This window comes from Eutrigla gurnardus, assembly GCF_963514095.1.
Source record: "Eutrigla gurnardus genome assembly, chromosome: 13".
Taxonomy (NCBI): Eukaryota; Metazoa; Chordata; class Actinopteri; order Perciformes; family Triglidae; genus Eutrigla; species Eutrigla gurnardus.
The window spans coordinates 15,865,981-15,870,228 of NC_139936.1; positions in this window are offsets into that span (position 1 = coordinate 15,865,981).

Consider the following 4,248-nt stretch of genomic DNA (forward strand, 5'->3'; position numbering starts at 1 on the left):
GTTTACAGTACGCTTCATGTAATCCACTAATGATGAAATATCATGTTGAGAATAAACTTTAACTTGTATATGAGCATACTGTATTTATTTTAATACATGAACTCCTGTATAATTAAGCTACTTTTGTTATTTTTTACAGAGGGAAAATCATTTGAGCTGCTATAACAGCTGTCTAGATTAATATTTTACTTTTCATCAAAACCAAATGATAAGACTCCGAAATAAGGCATAATGCATCGTATATCGATTTACTACGAACATTAAATTGAGCAGTTACAGTTACATCATTAAAATGCTTGTATGTTAATTGCATCTAAAAGGGGCCATTCTGCAATCATTAGCATTTCGAATTTCATTTTTCTCTGCAGAACTTTAAGCACCATCACTTTATTGAAAGTGTTGTGTTGTAATAAATCTGTAAAATATTTTATTAATCAATAAAATACACTAATCTTTGTAAATGTAGCCTATTTTGTAGTTACTTTATGAAACTGACCATCTATCAATAGTGATTTTCTGTAATATTGTTCCTCCAAGTTAACAAAAAACTATGATACAAACAGCGAATATGTAATTTAATAAAAAAAAAAAAAAAAAAAAATGTTAGTTTGTCATTTAGAGAATTGTAATGTTAATGTTAAACAATTGGCAGTGGACATTAAAAAAGCCACGGACCACGAAAGCTTCAGCTCTGAACTCTGCTGAACTACATTTTAATAACAAAAAGAAAATTTACATTGCACTTATGATACAAATCTTTTGGTTTTATTTTCCAGCTGCGTGGCATTTTACACACTAAAAGCAGGTTCATAAAATACCAATATAAACATATTTATCACAATACTAAACTCTTTATCTAAAAAAAAAAAAACCTTTTTACCCCAACTTGAAGTTGTCTAATAGTACAAAAGTACAAATGAATGAAATGTTGAAGATAAAATTAATCAGGGATTTTCTTTGCAAAACGCTCACTGTAAACTTCAGACCATTACTTCTTACAGAGTAAAGGTTACTCAAGTAAGAGTATTGTTACTTTAGAATAATATAACTCAAGTAGAAGCAAAAAAGTATGTTGAATTAAAACAACTCTTTAAAAGTACAATGTATCAAAAAAATGACTTAAGTAAATGTAATGAATTTTTATGCATTTCGACTTACTAAGGACTGGGTAGAGATGCTAGACCTCTGTAGAGCTGTATATTTTCCTGAACCTTCTGACAGCAGCATATGTTGTCACTTCAATTGTCCTCCTCAGAAAACAACAGCAAAAATAAGACACAATCAGGATCTGAAAATGAAGTGGCAGAAAACAGGACGTCTGGATGCATTTTTTAATATAATTTTTTTTATCAGTGTTGCAGCTGCAGCTGCACTGTCTTCATCAGATGAGTCGTCACAGGGTCACCTGGTGTCTCTTGGAGGTCCCGTTCCATCTGCTGGTCCCGGGTCAGTCCGCCTCAAAGCAAACGCAACAATATCACAGAAGAAGGTGACTTTGAGGTTGGCGAGTACAGAGAGCTAGAAACTGGCTCACAGGCTTTGCTCGACATACACAACCAACCGAGCTGCTGCTTTCACATCAAACAAACAGTAATGTTACTGTGCAGTAGTTTAATTCAAACTATGTTCAATACCTCAACGTTACCCAACCTTAACTGGCACCAGTATGGACATTTAAGACTCATTCACATGATCCTTCGCTGATATTAAACACATGCCAATGATTTTGTTCTACTGATGTTTGTGCACCGCTCTGTTGACTTGAGTGACAAGTGGTTCGTCCACTCACTGCCAGGTATTTTCTTTTAAAGCACCTGCTCTTTTCCAACAAAAAAGTCTAAGGCGGGCAGTTGGAATTGATGGTAGGACTCCAAACTGTGTGCTGACTTAGAGCTTGTAGCACTCAGTTAAAATAGGAAATAATGTATTAATTAGGAGATATTTTTTTAACCTGAACCCCATAATTGTTTAGGTATTTATGATTCGGCTGCAGAGTAAACATGGAAGTACAATGCAGGCTATACAGAAGGGGAGTCGCGAAGACACCTAAACAAGCCATTGTTCTCCACACACACACACAAACATACACACACACACACACACACACACACACACACACACACACACACACACACACACACACACACACACAGCGACGGACTCTGGATAATCAAAGGCAGTAAGAACAACAAAGCTGGAGCTTCAACGACCTAAAACTCAGACACACAACTTCATCTACGCTCCAATTTTTATTTTCATCTTATTATTATGTGCTTGTGACCAAATATACAGAATCTAAAAAAGCTACGTAAGCTTTCCACATGGATTTTCTAACGTTGTTGTTTGTTTAATCCCTAACCCAGGTTTGGGGGGCTATATGTGTTTTCTCACTTTCCTGAATCCAAACATTGTACTGAGTATTTAAAGTGATGTCATGTGTTAATGGACCCCGTCTTGACTCGGTCTTGTTCCCCTTTGGACTAATCTTGAGTTGACAAACAAACATACAGCATTAACAGTTATTATATTTTACGTGCTAATACTCTGTATAATACATAATCTGAATATTTTTTTGTCTGGTTTTGACATATCAGAGCTTTAATCTTAACCTCTCATCTATAATCAGATCAGCATTTCTTTTTTGCATAAAACCAAAACAGATTATTGTCAAAATTTTATTGTAAAACGATAATCCCTTCATGTGTTATTCCCATTGTAACAGATAAAAACTTCTTCTTAGATCACTAGACAGGAACCAGGACCCCCAATATAGATACTGTGTGTGTGTGTGTATGTGTGTGTGTGTGTGTGTGTGTGTGTGTGTGTGTGTACCTACGAGCAGGCGTTGCAGTACTCACCTCTGTGTGTGTTGGTTTATCTGAGAACACACTACCTGATAAAGGAAATGACCTGGAAGTGTCAGTCAGTCGGTTTATTAGGCAGGAGGAAGTTCAGCTGGACTGAAACAGGAAGTCGTCGCCAGGAGGAACCAGCTGACTGAGGCGGAGCTCCTCCTTTGTTCTGCAGCGATGCAGAAATGCCAGATCTTTTCTCAGTGACGCTTGGGCCTTTTTCTTCCTTTGACAGATCCCTGAATGGTGACGTGTGAACTTTTCCTCTCTATCTCCGCCCAATTCAACGTATTTACTTTTACGTAAGAAATGTGTTATGGGTTAGGGGTTACATGAGATGTAAGTACGATAGCTCCTAGCGGACTGTCGTGAGAGCAATTAGCAATGCTAGCGCCGTGGCTGCACATATGATGATGTCAGTTAACCACCAAACATTTCTGACAAATGTCGGATGGGTTGCCACGACATTTGGCACACATATTTGTGTTTCTCACATGAATACAATCATGAGTTTGGGGACCTTAAATCTCACACCATCAGCCTGGTGAAACTTCAATTTGTGATTTTGGACCTCAGCTGGCTAAATGTTGGCTTTGACTTGTGACAGCACTCAGACAGTGACTGATGATGTTTTACATAAGAAAACAAGTGCAGATAAGGTTACAAATAAAACGTCTCCATCCTTAGTCGTTAATGCTGATTTCTGTGATTTAGTGTTTTCTGGGAGCATCATGTTGCGGGGAATGCTTCTGCAGTTTGAATGTTACCTGTTATCACTGCTCATCTCCGGCGGACCACCGCTGCTCCACCATCAGATAGTTAATGTTTAACCAGGGATGAGACCTGGGGAGGGAGCATTAGGGGATCAGTCGTTCCTCACACTTCATTGTGTTGTTCCAGTTCTCCCCTCCATCCCAAACACTGTTTGTTTGATGGCAATGAAACAATTGAGTTGGCAGCCTGCAGCTGCCAGTAAAAAGCAAGACATCAATCACGTTGTGCAAACTCCTAACGCTGGGTCTCCTTCGGTCAACTGAGAGGAATTCAACAGCCGGTAGCCCTCAGCCCACACTCAGCCCACATGAGCTGGTATCTAGGGACACAAATATGACCAGATGCCTTATAAACACCTTTATAACCTCAGAGCTATGGCACATATCAATAAAATCATACCAGGATGTGATTTCACATTCTTGTCAAAGGAGTTTATATTTGAATTTTTAATGTTGATATCAATCAGAAAGAGAGAGAGCAAAAAAATGTCAAGATTAGTTTACAAGTCTTGTATTGACTACTTCTCAGCCTGTCAAAGCAGTTGTATCATGTTTTCTCTGGCTCTGAGGAAATAATCCTGACGGTGAGTGATGTCATCACAGTTATAACAGTATCTGCTATT